Source organism: Lissotriton vulgaris, chromosome 2_2 (assembly GCF_964263255.1).
Source record: "Lissotriton vulgaris chromosome 2_2, aLisVul1.2, whole genome shotgun sequence".
Classification (NCBI taxonomy): domain Eukaryota; kingdom Metazoa; phylum Chordata; class Amphibia; order Caudata; family Salamandridae; genus Lissotriton; species Lissotriton vulgaris.
The window spans coordinates 298,518,210-298,536,693 of NC_141688.1; the positions used below are offsets into that span (position 1 = coordinate 298,518,210).

The 18,484-nt window shown below is 47.4% G+C and overlaps 1 protein-coding gene across 1 annotated transcript in view; it reads left to right on the forward strand.

Annotated features, from left to right (window-relative positions):
• Positions 1 to 18,484, forward strand: part of LOC147729340 (astacin-like metalloendopeptidase) — a 173,144-nt gene that overhangs the window by 124,056 nt on the left and 30,604 nt on the right. The gene's annotated exons all lie outside the window — the stretch shown is intronic.

Below are 18,484 nucleotides of genomic sequence, written 5' to 3' on the forward strand. Positions count from 1 at the left end.
AGGGGTACGGTCCCGATGAGCGGTCCTGGGAGCCCTTGTCCCATGTGCGCCATGCTCCTATCCTGGTTCGTGCTTTCCATCTGAGTCATCCCCTGAGCCCTCGCCCTGTCTCTCTTTTCTGAACTCAGGGGAGGGGGGAGGGGTTCTGTTCTAGGGGGGGGTGCTGTCACGGTTCGCGGCATTGCCGCGGCCGGCCATTTCCCCACACATACACGGGCGGCCGGAATACTCACTTCCGGTCGGAAGTAGAGTACCCGGTCTAGTTTCCGGGCAGCAGAGCACAGAAGCACTTCCGGGGGAAAACGCATAAACATCGCGTTTCCCGCGGCTGGGTGCTTCGGATTCCGGATTCCAGGCTGGGTATCCCGCTGCTGAGACCCGCCTTGCCCGAGACAAGCCGCGCTGGAGCGCTGCTTGGCTGTCACGTCAGCCACTCGTAGGATTTATACCTTTCGCTCTTCTTGGACTGAGAAGACTAACCGCGCTGGAGCGCAACCCTGCTTCACGTCCGCGTCCCTCACTGACGCTTGTTCGTGCCTTCTCCTGGGGGTTCCAGGAACGTGCCGTTTTCTTTGTTTGCCTTAACCCTTATCGCGCAGGAGCGCATTGAGGGTGTTAAGAGGATTTTGGTTGCTTTGTGTGTTTATTTCTACAGTATCCCACTGCGCAGGAGCGCCAAAGGGATGCAACTGGGGAAGTGACTGGGTTCCAGTTACTGTTACTTGCGCAGGAGCGCACTCTTTTGTTTTAGCTTGGGTGAACGCGCAGGAGCGCTTTCTTTTAGTTTTGGATTTAGACTGCAATGCGCAGGAGCGCCTTACCATTGCAATTCACATCCGGAGGTGCTCTCATCTGGGGACTTTCTTTCCGGAAGCATTGGTGAGTCTTCAGAGGGTGACAAAGTCCGTGTGTGTATGTGGGGGGTGGTTCCTTTCCGGGTCTGACTCTGTTTCTGCCCTGTCTCCTTTGGTTTCCAGCTAACACCCAGACGCCCCTGCCAGCTCTACGCTATCCACTACCCCTTCACCCTGGCTCCCATCCCTGCGTCCATCTCATCCCTGTTGAGTTTCGCTTTCCACGAGGGTCAGGTGGGTACAGGGACGGGTGCTCTTGTCGTCTCTGTGGAATTGCGTCACAAGCCAAGGTAAGACTTGTGGGGCACCTGACAGTGGAGACCCAGATTTCAAATTGCCCATAAGCGCTAAGAAGGCTGGGGCTGACAAAGATGGAAACTCAGCCAATATGACGCCCTGCGAGGCCGGAGGAAACATACCGGCCTCGGATGTAAGCGGCCGAACAGGTGCTCCCGCTGGAAAAGAGTCCTGTATGAGTTTTATCTTGCTTGTAAAAAAACAAGCAAGATCCGCCGCCCAGGATTCTAAGGGCACCTCTTCCGATGTAATGGTCCGAGGAGAAATAAATTCTCTGACTATGGTGAAGATCTCCTTGCTAGAGTTAGAGGCCGCTTCAATTCTCCCCGCAAGATAGGCTTTTTTTTCAAGGCGGATATCCCGGTGGTAAGCCTTAACCACAGCCTTGTAGGCCAACCTGTCCGTACTATCATAGTGTGCCCGCCAGGCCCTTTCGGCCACCTTACACTGCTGCCGCTTAGCCCACAGTGCAGTGGTAAACCAAGGGGCCGAGACCCGCTTAGCTGTCAAGCGGGGGGGCAACACCGGGGCCAGGTCGTTAAGCCTGTCAGAAAGCCATGCTTGCAGGGACTCCTGGTTTGCGGCAGAGGGGGTTAGTTTGGACGCTGTGCGCCAACAGGTGTGCTATCCCCTATAAATTCCCAAAGACAGAGGGGGCTGTAAAGAGAAGGGGGGTTATCGAATGTGGCAAGGTGTCCTGACCGAGTAACGCCTGATCCTAAGATGGTGGCCAGAGTGCTCCCCCTGGGAATCTTGACACGAAGATCCCAGGCAGGTGTATTTTGAGGCGGTGGAAGATTCTGGGGCCCCCGACTACCACATGTGGGAAGAGACAAGTTGAGTAGCCTCATGGATAAGTCTGAGCAATGGGGCATGCCTGACCCCAAGATGGCCGCCATTGGTGACATCTAACATGAGGAGCTGCACTTGGATTTGTATTTGAGGAGTCCAAAAGGCACCCAATTGAGGAGATACAGATAGAGTATTTTAAAACGTGGAAACCTGGCCTTGGATGCACCGGCGAGCTGAGGGGACCATGAAGCCCTTGCGGATGGTGGGGACTGCATCTATGCCACCAAAAAAGGCTACATCCAAGGTATCACACTTCTTTGTACCCGCAGAGAAGAAGCAATCACCAGAGCAGGGGAATACCGAATCCAGCATGCAGCTGACTAAGAAAGACCTGTTGATGTCCTTGAAGGACTTCAAGACAGAACTAAGCACAGAGTTAAAAGGTGACCTCCAGGCCTCCGTGGAACAACTTATAGCCGACTTGACGGAGAAGATGACCTCGCTTCAACATAATGTGGACTCCATAGAGACTAGAAAAATAGAGATGGAAGCAAGATCTAGACAAAAGAGTGACAGATACTCATGACAAAGTGCAGGACCTTCATAAGCAGATCCAGATAGACATTTTAAAGAACGAAGACCTGGAAAACAGGTCAAGGAAAGGCAATATCCGTATCAGAGATCTGGAGGAGAGAGCAGAGGGGCCTGACCTAGAGGCCTTTATAGACGGTCTTTTTGCAGAGATTCTATGGCAAAGACAACTGAAGATTAAAATAGAAAGAGCGCACAGGGTCAGCCAGCAGCATCTAGAGAGATTAGACACACTCAGGACATTCTAGCCAAGGTCATAGAAGATATCCTACAGGAGTCCAGAAAGAAAGAGGTGATTTTCTTCCAGGGTTTTACATGTTCACTTTTCAAGGACTTAGCACAAGCGACCCTACAGTGCAGGCAAACCTTCAGGATCCTTACAGAAAGACTGAGGACAGAACTTGTGAGGTATCGCTGGACATATCCATTTGGGCTGGCCTTTGAATTTCATAATAAGCAACAACACGTCACAGAACCTAAGGAAGGTCTAGAAGATTTGGGCTTGCCGGTTCCAGAGGAAGAGACGCCCTCCATGCCTGCCAGTACGAGAGATACTTCACATGTGAAAACATCAAAATGGAGACTGGTCTCCAAGAGGCAGCCAAACCAAGACTTGATCCATGAGGGAAGAGCGAGTCAAGCTTAGCCTCAGACTTGACTGAGAAGAAGGAGTCTCTGGGACTGAAGAACGCGTACACCCGTCAATCAAAACTAGACTAGGACCACAATAGTGTATAGAAGCATAGACGGAACAATTACATGCTATTATGTTGAACCCCTAGAATTTTTTGTTATAAATTGACATTCAGAATGAAAGAGCTACATTATTTGATGTAGAGACAACTGGGTGGCAGGATTGGGCCGAGACCCAGCCAATATGCCCACTACCTAGAGTGACACCATGGTAGGGAGCCTGTTAGCCCCACTTTCCAGGTTTATTTTTCTTGTTGTTTGTTCAGTTAATTCTGAGGGGATTTACTACTAAGGGGGGTGGTGGAGAAGCGGGGAGAGGGGGCAGAATGTTGCACAACGTTGTTACAATAGAAGGTTAGAGGGTGGATGGGGCAAACCTCTCTAAGGACAGGCAAGAGGATCTGAGGGTAGGAGATCACTGGGAGACATAACAAGCGGAAGGCGTGAGTAAGCTCGAGAGATGATATCAATCACTTTCTGGAATGTGACAGACCTGAACTCTCTCTATAAGCGTCCAAAAATATGGAAATACTTGATGGATCATCAGTTCGATATATTGGCTCTCCAGGAGACACATTTGAAGAGATTGAATGAATTTAGGCTCCGCACCTTTTGCATATATCATCCGCCAGTACGAAACACAATCGGGTGGCGTTAATGTTTCATAATAATACTAAATTCTAACCGGAGGGGATAAAGACAGAGGGTCGGATGGTACTGGTAAAAAGGAAGCTGAGGGTGAGATGTGTCACTTTTGTCTTTGCTTATGTCCCTTACACAGGCCAGGCAGCCTTTGTGACCTCGCTACTAGATATTGTGGGGAGTTTTGCTGAGGGACAGATAGTTCCAATGGGGGATTTTAATCTTACCTGGCACTCGACAGAGGATAGTACTCACCCCCACAGATCTACGGGAAGAAGTTTCCCTAAAAATGGAAAACACACGTTCCAATACTTGGGCATTATAGATGCTTGGAGGTTCCTTCATTCTGCCACGGAAGATTATACATATTTCTCACATGTCCATCAAACATATTCAAGATTAGGTTATGTCTTTGTTACCCAGGGGCTGCAGGGCTTTATTCAGGATGCTACAATTCTTCCCATTATATTGTCAGACCATAGCCCTATTACGGTGAGTCTTGAATGGTTGGGTAAAGTGCAGGGCCCACTGAGATGGTATTTTCCTGTTTTTCTGACTCGGGCCACTCCGCCCTTGAAAAATTGGGATGCTTTCAAAGCTGTATTATGGGGTAGATGTATTGAACTAGTCTTGGCACTGAATAAACAGAGAGCAAAGGAAAGTGTAGAGCTAAAGGCAACACTTAGCTAGACAGAAAAATAATAGAAGAAGACCCCAACTTGGAGTTTAAAGCGTCAACTGAGTGCACTTAATCTCAATAGTGTGAATTCAGCTCTATTAGTATAGATTACACTGCAATGCATACGCTCAGGGAAACAAAGTTGGCACACACCTGGCGTGACAGCTCCGGGCAAAAAAGGAACAGGAGTATATAGGGGGATTAAGTAAGGACGGGGGAGATAGAATAGTATGATATAGGACAGGCTAATATTTTTGGGGACATTTACCAAGAACTCCATGGGCAACAGACACCACAGCTCAAATTAACTATCTGGCCTCCCTAGCGCTTCCCCAGGTTGCTGCAACCTGGAAGAAACAGTTACCTGCTCTGATCTCCAAAGAGGAAGTGAGACAGGTAATTACGGCATTAAAGCCTCATAAATCTCCAGGGCCTGAGGGGCTGACAGCCCATTTCTACAAAACCTTTGCGCTGGAACTCTTACGCCACCTGACGGCCCTGTTCCGTGAGATAGCGACAGGTCAAAAGGTGTCGCAATCAATGGTAGAGGCCCTGATCACAGTGATACCGAAGGCTGGGAAGATCTCACAACTGTGTGCCTCCCATAGACCGATCGCCCTCCTAAATCTAGACGCTAAGCTCTACTCTGCGATACTGGCGTCTCAATTAGAGAATTTAATGCCAGATGTTATCCACCCTGAGCAATCCGGGTTTATAAAAGGGAGGCAAACACATACAATATTTGTAGGACTTTGCATCTCATCTCATTGAAATGGTATCCAAGTTCAAAACGACAGCGCTCATAGTGGGACTTGGCGCAAAAAAGGCATTCAATAGAGTGAATTGGCACTTTCTCTCCCTCACTCTGAAGAGCTTTGGCATCACATTTATCAATATGATCAGAGCTAACCATGCATACCCACGCTCTAAACTGCAAGCCAAAGGAGTGAGCTCGAACCCTTTTGACTTAGGCCGAGGCACCCAACAGGGGTGTCCTCTACACCCCCTTGCTATTTGCCCTGAGTATCAAACCTCTGGTGGCTCAACTTTGGGCAATGCCAGACATTAAGGGGGTTAGATTTGGGGGTTAAAACCATAAGGTGTTGTTATTTGTCGACACATTTCTGCTGACTCTTACCTCCCTCAGCACCTCACTACAAGCTCTTCAGGAGGAGCTGAAGAAGTTTTAAGTGACAGCTGGCTTTTGAATTAACTTGACTAAGTCATCTGTTTTAAATCTAACACTATCAGACAGGTTGAGTTGAAATTAGCACAAAGTCCTTTCTCCTTTCTTTGGCAGTCAGGTGACCACTGAAGGTCGATCCCCCAAACAGCACTCTGCCTAGGGGTAGTCTCCTCCTCAGTTTCTCTGGTTCCTCTCCTCAGGGAAGGTTATCCTTGTTCCCCAAAAGTGATCTAAAGTTCTTGGGTCTGGGTCCCAATATTCATACTAGCAAATCCTTTGCCCTCTGAAGGCAAAGGGTCCTGTGTCCAGTCCAAACCAGTTCTGTGTAGTCCTGGAGCACTTTGTTGACAAGGCTCCTTATTTCCTTTGACAGTGTGGGCCAGGGACATCAGTCGCACAACAGGAGGTGGAGCCAGCATTGTGGAAGGCATGCACAGCCCTATTCAGGTCCCTGGTGCAACTCCCCTCACCCATCTACATGCAGATAGCTCTATTCAGCCCTGTGCTGACTCACCCTGTCTCTTGGAATACCCCAGTCTGTCACTCAGACTCCAAACAAGGAATACACAACCTAGCAGAGGCAGGCTTGGACAGTTAGGCAAGAAAATACCTACTTTCTAAAAGTGGTATTTTCAAACATAGAAGGTTAAAACCACCTTCCATATTTATTTATTTATTTGGACATTTTTAAAGCGCCTGGTGACGCCAGAAGGCGTGTCCCCGCGCTATGATAAGTGAGCAGTTGCCATCCCCCCCTCCCCCAGGAGCTACCTGCTAAAAAGGTAAGTTTTTAATTTTTTCCTAAACAGGGCCTCTGATGGCTCAAGACGCAAGTCTGGGGGCAAGACATTCCAGCACTTGGGAGCAAGGTATCTGAAAGATCTCCCCCCCATCCGCGCCTTCCTAACTCTGGGCACCACAAGTAGTCCCGTCTGAGAGGACCGTAAATTGCGGGTAGGCTCATAGTGGGACACCAAACTCTGAAGTGGCACAGGGGCTTTGCCGCTCAGAATGCGATGGCACGTTGAGAGGGCCTTAAACTCAACTCTCTTCTCCATCGGAAGCCAATGGAGAGCTTGGAGAGCGGGTTTAGAGGGAGACCTTCTCGGGAGTCTTAGCACGAGCCGTGCTGCGGCATTTTGGAGCACCTGAAGGCGCCCCATGACCTTGCCTGAAGCCCCCAAATAAAGCAGGTTACCATAGTCTAGGCGCGAGGTGACCAGGGCGTGCACCAGCGTCCTACGAGCCGAGATGGGAAGCAGATCTAGAACCTTCCTCAAAGTTCTCAAGACACCGAAACACACCCCTGTCACCCGGCCAACCTGCGGGCCAAAGGCAAGGTCCTTATCAAGCCACATGCCAAGATTCTTGGCCTCCAGGCTGGGAGTGGGGGCCTCACCTAGGCAGGGTGGCCACCACGCAGGCGACCACGCAGAAGGCCCGCCCCCCACCACGATCACCTCGGTCTTGCTGCCGTTCAGTTTTAAACAGTGTGCGGACATCCAGGCTGCAAGATCTTGCATGCAGTTCCTGAAGATGTCCGCCGCAAGGCCGGGGGACCGAGATAGGGAGACGACCAACTGCGTGTCGTCGGCGTAGGACACCAGGTGGAGACCGTGGCCCTCCGCGATGGCTGCTAACGGGGAGACGTAGATATTGAATAAAGTCGGACTCAGGGACGAACCCTGAGGTACGCCCTGGCCCAACTCGATCTCCCTCGAATAGCATTCTCCCATCCTGACTTGGAAGCATCTATCAGACAGGAAGGACTTAATCCAACCAAGCGCAGCACCTGTGACCCCTCCTTCACTCAGACACTGTAGCAAGGTGGTATGTGCTACAGTGTCGAATGCTGCACTTAAGTCGAGTAGGATCAGAGCCATAGTCTGGCCCTCATCCACACCCTGTCGGAGTGCCTCCACCGCCGCCAGAAGTGCAGATTCCGTTGAGTGACGGGGACGGATCCCAAATTGTGAGTCGTGGAGTAGCGATGCCTCCTCCACGAACTGCATCAGTTGCGTATTAGCAATTTTCTCCGCTATTTTGGCCATGTAAGGCAGAAGGGAAATGGGGCGGAGATTGTCGAATTTCTCGAAATTCACATTGGCCTTTTTTTGCAGGGGGAGTACAACTGCCCGCTTCCAAGCCTTGGGGACACTCTGGGACAGAAAAGAGGAATCGAGTAGATTGCGAACATAAGGTTCAAGCACCTGCAAGCTGCCCTTAAGCCGACTAGGGGTCGTCGGGTCTCTTGGAGAGCCAGATTTAATTGACCCGCAGATGCGGATTAGCTCTTCTGTGGGCGGGGTGAGGAAGGAGGTCAGCTTTCGTACTCCCGTCTTTTTGACACCCTTCCCCCATAAGGGAGCGTTTATTGCCTGCCGAGGAAAGGAATTGTAGAGGTGAGTGACTTTGTTAGTGAAAAATTCTGCAACACGGTCACAGCCCTCCACCGTGCAGAGTTTCGGGGGCATGCCGCAGACTTGCCTATGGTGATGGACTTGTAGATTAAAAAGAGTTCTTTGGTGGACTGCTCAGCTCCTTCAATCCTAGTGCAGAAGTACGCCGATTTGCCCTTCCGTAGTAATTTATGGTAACTACGCCTACGGTTAGTATACTCTGCTTTAGTGGAGATGGAATATGCTACTCTCCATTGCCTTTCAGCCCTTTTACACGCTGCTTTTGCCACCCGCATATCAGCATTAAACCAGAGAGCAGATCTCTTTGCTCGGCCCCCCAATTTGGCCGCACCAAGTGGAGCAACCAGATCCAAGGCCTCTGTAATGCGTTGGTCTAGGTTGGAGTTGATGTCTGCCACACCTATTCCGCCAGGATGACCTTTGGCCGTTAGAGCCAAATTGAATGCGGGTTGGGAGAATGCTGCCCATCTCCGCCTAGGGTGTTTATCAGCTGGAGGGTCAATCGGAGCAGGTTCTTGATTCCCTATGGTAAAGGGGACAAGATGGTGGTCTGTCCATGGAATGGGGACCGGTGTGCATGCTTCCACTTGACTCCAATTAGCAAAGATTGGGTCAAGAAGATGACCCAAGTTATGGGTAGGATGCTGCACCTTCTGCTCAAATTGTAAATTAGCCATTGTGAGACAGAGATCGATAGCTGTCTTATCTGATAGAGTATCCAGATGTAGGTTCAAATCACCTAAGACTAGATACCTATCAGTGCTCAGGGCGGCTTCAGTAACAGCTTCCACTAGTTTCTCAATGAAAGCTGTGGGGGAGCCCGGTGGGCGGTAGATCAGGAAGCCTTTTAAGGTGGACTTGCCATTCAGTGAAATGGAAAAGGCACCCGCTTCACTGCCTTCAATAGTGGTACGTTCAAGCTGGCATTGGTACTCCTGTTTCGCCACTATGGCGATACCCCCACCTCTCCCTCTAGGTCTGTCTAATCTTTGAAGGCAGTAACCCTCTGGAATGGCCTCGATAATTTCTGGCATGGAATCCGAGTCCAGCCAAGTCTCTGTGAGGAAAAGTAAGTCCCATCGCTTTTCAGCAAGGAGATCATGGATGTCAAGACAGTGCTTTCGCAGGGAGCGGACATTCAGCAAACCACACATCAAGGGATGGTGGGCACTGGTTTTGAATCGCCCTGCGCAAAAGGAGTAGCCGCAATAGTTGCAGTCCACGCTCTTGTCCGCCTCCATGCCATGTGAGCAAGGTGTCAGGTGGCCATGGCGGAGGAGAAGTAGTTCCTCTCGGCTCCAGCGAATATGTGCTGCAGGAGAACCAGGGGTTCTGGCCCTGGGCCGCAATCGGCCGCGGACGGGCGCAGACGGGCTTAACTCAGGCGCAACTCCGGCGCGCCTTCGTCGCGCCCGCTGCGCTCGTCCGCTGCGCTGCCTGCAACACATCCGACTTATATCCCCCCCAGCGCCCAACAGCTAGAGCGCTGATGTATTTTATCATTCTGAGTTCAGGCATACTAAACTCGAATTTCTGTGTGGTTCCCTGTGTCAGTTAGGATTATAAGATGGTACAATCAACTGCCCATTCTGGCATATGGGGAACAGCTAGCTTTTCAATGGTGAAAAATGAAAATGGCTCTAATTCACTATTTGAACATGCCACACACCAGGGCTAATCCTACTTTTCACCTACAATGCACCCTGCCCTTGGGTCTACCATAGTGGTGACTAATATGCAGAAAAGGGAAGGTTTAGGGACCGGCAAGTGGGTGCACTTGCCCAGTCAACATGGCAGAACTAGACTGCACACAGGCTCTGCGATGGCAGACCTGAGACACACTTTTACAGGCTGCTTCTGTGGGTGGCACAACCAGTGCTGCAAGTCCACCAGCAGCATTTGGGTTACAAGTGCTGGGCACACTCAGTGCACTGTACTAAGGTCTGACAAGAAAACCAAACCAGCCAATCATGGAATCACTAATCCATACATCAATTTACCATACGGAGAGCATATGCACTTTAGCACTGTTCAGCAGTGGTAAAGTGCCCATAGTCATAAAACAGCCAATAACAGGTCAGAAAAAATACAGGAGTAAGGCAAAAAGTTCAGGGATGACCCTGCAAAAAGGGCCAAGTCCAACAGTTTGCCTATTGAATTGTATAAGCAAGCCCCAAGTAATCTAGCTCCATTACTCACGCAAATGTTTCTGGAGAGTCGAGAGAGAGGGACTCTTCCGTTAGACCAGAGATTAGCCACCATTGCGGTCATCCATAAAAGTGGGAAACCCATGGATAAATGTCCCTCGCAACAGGCAATTTCCTTGCTTCATGCAGAGGCCAAAATCTTAGCAAAACTATTGGCCACTCCTTTGCTACAAGTTATTGCAAAACTCATACACCCAGACCAGTCTGGCTTTATGCCAGCAAGGAACACCTCTATTAATCTGCGGAGGCTACACAGAGTAATGGGACGCTCAGACCAGATATGAGAAGACGCTGTGGTAGTGTAACTTGACGCCACCATGACATTTGTTATGATCGAATAGCCCCATATGTTCGCAGTTCTAAAGAAAATCAGATTTGTCCCCAGTTTTTGAGCTGGATCAAACTCCTGTACAGTGACCCATTGGCTCAGGTAGTCGTAAATAACCGGAAGTCCCCAGTGTCCACCCTTGAGAGAGGGACTAGACAAGGATGCCCCCTTTCCCCGTTGCTTTTTGCCTTAATGTTGGAGCTGTTGGCAATGTGGATATGGAAGGATCTAATTATGAGGCGTCTTAGATGGTCGTAAGACTGGGAAGACTGCGTCTCCCTGTATGCTGATGACATTTTATTATATATGGTGTCGCCCAGAACCTCACTGAATAGAGCGCTGCATATCTTCACCAATTTTGGGAAATATTCGGACTACTGTATAAATTGGGACGAAGTTAGTCATCTATGTTCTTAGAGGCAAATCCCCCCCCGCCTTCCCCTCCACCCCGCCCATGGGATATACCATTACTGAGGCGGTTGAGGAATTTAAATACGTTGGGATTTAGGTCACCAAAGACCCAGCTAGGTTTTATGAGCACAACCTTTTACCTCCGTTACAGAGACTTAGAAGTGACATCAATCACTGTAAAACACTCTCGTCGTCTGTACTGGGACGCACAGCACTCTTTAAAATGATATCCTTACCACGCTTCTTATATGTCCTACAAAACACTCCAAGCCCAGTAGGTTAAGAATACTTTAGGGCCATATAAAGGACCCAAAGAGTACTTTTTTGGGAGGGAAAATCACCCTGAATATTGACCCAGAAGCTTACTAGGGTATAGTATAATAGGGGAATAGGTCTCCCGGATATCAGAAGATATTATTTGGCCGTGCAACTAACTGCCATCAACCAATGCATATATAGGCCCCAAGGGGACCAGGATACCAGATGGACAGATGGCTGCTCCCTGGGGGGATTTAGCTGGAGTACTATACACCAGACCCACCAAATAGAAGCTGACAGGCCTCACTGCATATGCTGTCCATGTATAGCGCACAGCAACTAAGAGCTTGGGTTGGGATGGAAGAGTCACGCAGGCCACCCCTCTGTGGGATACATAAATGTAAGGAAACTTGCAGAAGCAAAGGGCTTTGATAGGTGGGATGTGCTTGGTATCTCCAAGGTCAGGCATCTATGGAGGGCGAGCGACGTAGTCTCCTTCGCACAGCTACAGAGCACTTTAGGTAACTACAGATACAACATGCACTGCATGTGGTAGTTACTAAAGAGGAATCTCTTCCAGAGTCCTCTCCACTTGCAGTCCTGGATCAGTACATGTCGGAATATGTCTGACTCCCTCCTCCTGCTCTGCGCCTGATGGGAGCTTGATGTAGCGGAAATGGAGGACGAGGAATGGTTGGAGGCCTTGGCCTCCCCCATGTAGATAGCCATCTTTTCCAGATAGAGAATGGTGCAACTAAAAATACTCCACAGAACCTATATCACCGGCCCAGCGCTAATGAGGATGGGCTATAGGTCTGACTCAGGGTGTGCAAGGCGATGTGGACAGGAGGGCACCTTCGCACATGTTGTCTGGGAATGAGCACATATCTAGAATGGTCAGAGCTGATAAAGGGTATGGAAGAAGTGATGGAAGTCAAAATAGAACCTAACATTAAGTTCTGCGTATTGAATATTTGGGGGCCGACAAATTCAAATAGCAAAGGAAGAATATGGGTGACATTGGGAACAATAATTCCAAATGAAACATTGCCAAAAAGTGGGGATCCCAGAAGACACCAGCAATTGTAGAATGGAAGAGGGACATGGACAGGTGCATGTTGATGAAACGAACAATATACGAGTCTAGAGGTTGTCCCAAAAGGTGGTTGCAGATATGGGGAAGATGGAATGATTTCTGCGAGTCCCCACGAATGGAGCATGATCGGGGCCCGCTCACGGTGCAGACGTACTCCTTGATGATTATGTTTTTAAAATGGCTGTTATGTGTAAAGTGTTCATCAATTAAAAGAAAGTAATATATATATATATATATATATATATATATATATATATATATATATATATTACAGCTCCGTTTTCTCTCGGAATTCACAGAAAGAAATTGCGGCACTCGCAGGGAAAGTGTTCGATATGTTTTTAATCAAAACCACTCAGCAGACAAACGCATTTCGGTTTTCCTTCGTCAGTGTCTACCATTGACACGGAAGGAAGCGAGTTTAAAAGCTCTTCATCACTTTGTTGCATGTACATAGAAAGAGGACTGACGTTTACCCCCGTGAGAAACAATATTGCATAGTGAATTACTTTTTACTTTAGCATTCAAAAAAACACATTCGAAAAGGGCACTGTGAAATACATTTCAACCAATAATTTCGGGTGCTTTACATTTCCTATTTCCGAAATTAGTTACATTCTATGTGAAGTTTATTTGCCTTTCGTGTGTGGTGTGAGTTATTCAGCCGTGGATCGGCATTGCTCACGGGGTGTAATAAATTTCCTGAAAGTTAATTACAGAGTTTATGCTTTGCCTAAGTGGGAAGCTAATTCCTCATTCTTGTTTAATCCCAAAGGGGCCTTTGTCTGGAGGTCTATTATGTAGCGGGATTCAAGCCTTCTTAATTTCCGCAACCTGTCTCCACCCCTTGGATCCACTAGTATGTGATCTAGCGCAAAAAATTGCAACAGTTCCCTATTGCTGTTGTGCCTAAGGGCAAAATGTTTTGCTACGGGATAGTTGAAATCCTTATTCATGATAGCACGTTGGTGCTCCAATACACGTAACTTGACGTTTTTTACTGTGCTGCCTATGTATTTCAGTCCACATGGGCATAATAGGCAGTAAACAACATGGGTGGTGTTACAAGTGAGAAACTTGGATATTTTCTTGCTGTGTCCTGACCCTGGTATTTCGTATGTTGTTCTCTTCTTGCTCCTCTCGCAGGCTTTGCATTTGCCGCAAGGGTAGAATCCTGGCATGTCCCTGATTCTTATCCTGAAATTGCTCAAGAGATGTAGACTTTGCAAAAGCCGCAAGAGAAAGCATGGATAGATTTCAAGCCAGAGGATACAATAAAATACTTCTGGAAAACACTCTGAAAAGAGTGGAAAGAATCCCTAGAGACCAACTTCTAAAGGAACAAATCAAGAAATCAGAATCAAATCTAAATGAAGGAAAATTTAGACTGATAACCACCTTCTCAGAAGATTCCAATCATCTGAGAACCATCCTAAAGAGGAGCTGGCACATCCTAAAAACGGATCAGGTCATTGGAAAAGAGATTCCAGCTTTTCCCTTAATCACCTTTAGAAAAGGAAGATCCATCAGGGATAAAATCGTACACAGTCACCTGCCAGACAGAATCACAATGACAGGCAGAATCAGGGACATGCCAGGATTCTACCCTTGCGGCAAAAACCTCAAGTTACGTGTATTGGAGCACCAACGTGCTATCATGAATAAGGATTTCAACTATCCCGTAGCAAAACATTTTGCCCTTAGGCACAACAGCAATAGGGAACTGTTGCAATTTTTTGCGCTAGATCACAATACCAGTGGATCCAAGGGGTGGAGACAGGTTGCGGAAATTAAGAAGGCTTGAATCCCGCTACATAATAGACCTCCAGACAAAGGCCCCTTTGGGATTAAACAAGAATGAGGAATTAGCTTCCCACTTAGGCAAAGCATAAACTCTGTAATTAACTTTCAGGAAATGTATTACACCCCGTGAGCAATGCCGATCCACGGCTGAATAACTCACACCACACACGAAAGGCAAATAAACTTCACATAGAATGTAACTAATTTCGGAAATAGGAAATGTAAAGCACCCAAAATAATTGGTAGAAATGTATTTCACAGTGCCCTTTTCGAATGTGTTTTTTTGAATGCTAAAGTAAAAAGTAATTCACTATGCAATAATGTTTCTCACGGGGGTAAACGTCAGTCCTCTTTCTATGTACATGCAACAAAGCGATGAAGAGCTTTTAAACTCGCTTCCTTCCGTGTCAATGGTAGACACTGATGAAGGAAAACCGAAACGCATTTGTCTGCTGAGTGGTTTTGATTAAAAACATATCGAACACTTTCCCTGCGAGTGCCGCAATTTCTTTCTGTGAATTCCGAGAGAAAACGGAGCTGTAATTTACTCACGTGGGGCGCCACCACGAGAGGCACCCGCCTGCGAGTGACCTGGATTTTGGTGCAACGGAGCTGTAATATATATATATATATATATATATATATATATATTCATCACAAATGCCCCAGCTTTGAGAGGTCACACACATTGCTCAGCCCTCTGGCTCTGTTTCAAGCAGCCCGCTTTCCAGCTCCCTAATTTGTTAAGTGGGCCAACGCGTTTCACGGCATCCTCGCCGCTTCTTCATGGGCTTGCGGCGACAAATCATTAACCTCTCTCCTGATTTGTTCACACTATTTATTTACATGCTCGCATTTGATTGGCATCCTGCCGCGGAGAGGAGCACCGTCCCCAGCAGGTAACGAATGGAGAGCCTGCTGGGTGATGCGAGTTGTGATGAACTTTTCAGAAACAAAAAGCACTTTGCTCATATGCACAGATGAAACCTGCCGGAAAGCTTCTTACCTTACTCAAAGGATTAAACATGGCGGAAACATGAACAAAGCACTGACTGACTCCTGAATGGACTTTAAGGTCCAACATGCATCACAGTAATGCTTGTAAAAGTCATCGGCAATCAAATACGAGCATGTAAATAAATAGTGTGAACAAATCAGGAGAGAGGTTAATGATTTGTCGCCGCAAGCCCATGAAGAAGCGGCGAGGATGCCGTGAAACGCGTTGGCCCACTTAACAAATTAGGGAGCTGGAAAGCGGGCTGCTTGAAACAGAGCCGGAGGGCTGAGCAATGTGTGTGACCTCTCAAAGCTGGGGCATTTGTGATGAATATATATATCTATATATATATATATATATATATATATATATATATATATATATATATATATATATATATATCTATACTTACTATTATAAAGAGAGAACTTGCACCTTTTGGCAAGGTAAACTCGAAAACTACACCACCAATCTGAACACCCAAGACATCTTAGAAAACCTCAGGGCAAGCAGAAGGACATAGGCTTCATAAAAATAAAAATAAAACGTTGTTTAAAATATTAATAAATTAAAAAAAGTAGTCCCTTGCAACTAGCGCCGGCCGCGACGTCTGCGTGAGGGGAGGAGCCGCGTTCACCAGAACCAGGAAGAGCGGAGGACAACAGCGCACAGCACCACGCTCCGTTCGTGGACAAGAAAGGCAATGTTTAGCCTCCCGTACCTTACACAAATGCAAATACATGCCCCTAGCATGGTCTCGTGCCAGGCAGGCACATAATTGTCGTAACGCGCATGCCCATCCTAATTATTGATTTAACCTGTAGCACTACGTCCCTACGACGCTGCATTATCCTCGGGCTGCACACAGAGCCTATATAGCAGTATCTCATCTGTTACTTCTTGCACCCAGTCCCTGCCTACTGCACACAAGGAAGCTGATCTGTGTCCACAAAAAGAAAGGAAAACATGACCACGGAAGGCGACCGCCCTGTTCCAATTTTGAATATGAAATTACGCTGAGGGTATATTCACCTCGATGTGTGCTCTAAAGGGTGATGCCGGAAAAACGTGGCCGTGACTGTTTTTCGACATTGAGCCAGCACAGCCGCCAAAGTGTCTGAAGTGTTGAGCATTGCCTTCCGCCTGTATGCCACCAGCCCAGTGCATTGTGGGACTTGATGTTTCACGTTAAATCCTGCAAGTGCGGGCTCTAGAATAAGAGAGCGCCAAGAGCTGGTGCCTAAAAAAGCAAGCCCTGGAAGAGCACGTCATGCTTCTTATTTGATGGGAATTTCTTTCTGCTGGTCCCGTTTCAGATTTTTGCTTTTCAGCAGAACTCGGCGCTTCCTGGAGAGCCATCCCCTGGCTCGTTAATACCGTTCCAGTAATCTGGGCCTCGTTTAACTTTAGAGTTTTCCACGCGGGCTGATGCTATCCTGAAAACAATCACAGCTCTCGGGGAAAATGCATGCTCTTTGCAACAAACGGATACAGGCTCCAAAACTGCATTTACAAGACACTGTTATGCGATCTCACTGAGAGTAAACCTTGCACTGTAGGTCACGCCACAGTCTCCACACGGAAGGGGCCTACATGAAGTCCGAATTTCGTGACAGTCTCTTACATGGAAACGTAGTAGAGGGAGGCCTCTAGGAAGATGATGGGATACATTAAAACTTCCCTGCAGATTGGACGGATGCAGAGTCTAATCAAGGAGGTACAAATTAGCCTGCATTTAACCAAAATGGCACAGTTTCAATCTTGCTTGAGTGACCTTTCAACCAAAGAGTTATTTTGCATCTTCAAAAGGAGGCAGATTCCCAGCATTTTGCTAAACCCCTTAGTGCCTTTTTAAAAAAAAAGTTGCAATAGTTTAATTTCCTATTTCACCAATTAAATCTCTGCTTTAGAGATAGCAACAGATTGGCCGAAAACTTTCTGCTACCCACTCAGAGTGTCATTGTTCACTCCAGAATTGGAGGTGGAAATGAGTAATATACCGCAGTCCTTTAATAAATCCTTCTCCACTTGGCCAACCTACATCACTAAAGTGATTAAAATAGGGCATCCAAGTATTGCTGCCACTCATCACACAGGTAATTAATTTATTGCTCACCAGCAGACTCATAATTCCTCAGTCTCATAATATGCTATCATCACACCCATCCTTTATAACCTTACTACTGACCCACAGAATTTTGCAAACTATAATCCACCTCGGGACTACCCAGCGTTGCCAAGGTGCTGGAAACATTTACCTTTCGTTAACGTTCACAACCGTGTATTGAAACCATGTTCCAAAATATCTGAAAAGAGATGCTCAGTTCTGTGGACTGTCGCTATCTTTATGCCTAATACTCTAACTTCTCAACAGCATTCAGCACCATCCAACAATCTATCTTTCTAAAACAACTTCAACTTTGTGCAGTCAACAGTGGATCTGCACGCGCCCGTTTCACCTCTTTCCTATCTATTCACTACTACTAAGTCCAAGTGGCCCCCTTTCGTATCCAGGTCAATTGGCATCACGTGCAGTGTCCCTTACAGCTCTGTGTTATCGCTAACACTTTTCAATATTTACAGGTTTCCTTTTTCAAAGAGCCTTAGTTATTATATCTATCATATGTACGTGTATGACAGGTAACAGTATCTTAAAATTGATGGCAACTCTCGCAACGAATCCTCAAACTATATTGCCTCTCCCAATTTCATCTTTGAATAGAAGAAAATTGGGTTTGTTTGAACGGGGAAACTGAAATCCTCCTAATTTGCGTTGTCAATCTTAAACAATTTCCCTTCACTTGGACAGAGTTCCTTGGACTCCCTCTACAACCTGTGTCCAAAGGCTGCAGCTTCGGAGTTTTGGTTCATAGTAATATCTGTTCAATAGATAATTACCATCACTAAATCTGCCTTTCAACACATTTTTCTGCCCTGGTAAATTTTTTCTATCCTCTTCTTGACTCAGACATTTGCATTATCATTGCTGTATAATCATCTGTCTTGAAGGCAGCAATTGCATCTATAGCGGCCTTCCCACTAACTCTGTTGCATTCCACTCCACACCAAAGCATCCTCCTCTTGGGGGGGGGGGGAGCGGGAGGGAGTCGGAGGGTGCACCGCTCGAGAACATGCTGCCCCAGCCACCTTCTGCCCCGGGGTAAAAATGCAGCCCCCAGCCCCCTTCTGCCCCAGGCAACGCTGGGGCGGGCTGCTAGTATATATATATA